Genomic DNA, 581 nt, shown 5'->3' on the forward strand with positions numbered 1-581 from the left:
CTATCCCGGGCAGGGTAAACTGTTCACTCGATGTTCTTTTCATAAGGGTCTTATGAATCGCTCTTTGTCTGGTCCCTCACCCAGGGCCAATTTGCCATGGGAGACCCTACCAGGGGGCAAAAGCCCCCAGACAACATAGCCCCTGGGATCCCTGGGACACACAAACCCCTCCACCACGATAAGGTAGCGATTCAAAGTAGATATGTAAACTTCAAATAGCTGCTCGATTTATCAAGATATCACATATTTGTCTGTTACCCACCAGCTCGATAGCTGACTGGGAAGTCAAGGCTGACTAGAGCCGGCGAGAACATTTGACTCCCGGCACATTGTTTTCAAACCCCCTGTGGCCTTTCGCTACTGACTTATATGACATATAAGTCACTTAGGCCATGTCCGCACTAATATGTTTTCGTTTGAAAACGCATCTTTTTCTCTCCGTTTTGGCCTTCTGTTCACACTGAGACGGCACTTTTGGTCAAGGAAAACTGAGCTTTTTGAAAACGATCTCCAAAGTGGATAAATTTGAAAATGCAGTTTTTGCATCGCTGTGTGGACCGCGAAAACAGAGGCTTTTGAAA

The sequence above is a fragment of the Pundamilia nyererei genome, unplaced genomic scaffold, assembly GCF_000239375.1.
Source record: "Pundamilia nyererei isolate P.nyererei 1_Seehausen unplaced genomic scaffold, PunNye1.0 scaffold01089, whole genome shotgun sequence".
Classification (NCBI taxonomy): domain Eukaryota; kingdom Metazoa; phylum Chordata; class Actinopteri; order Cichliformes; family Cichlidae; genus Pundamilia; species Pundamilia nyererei.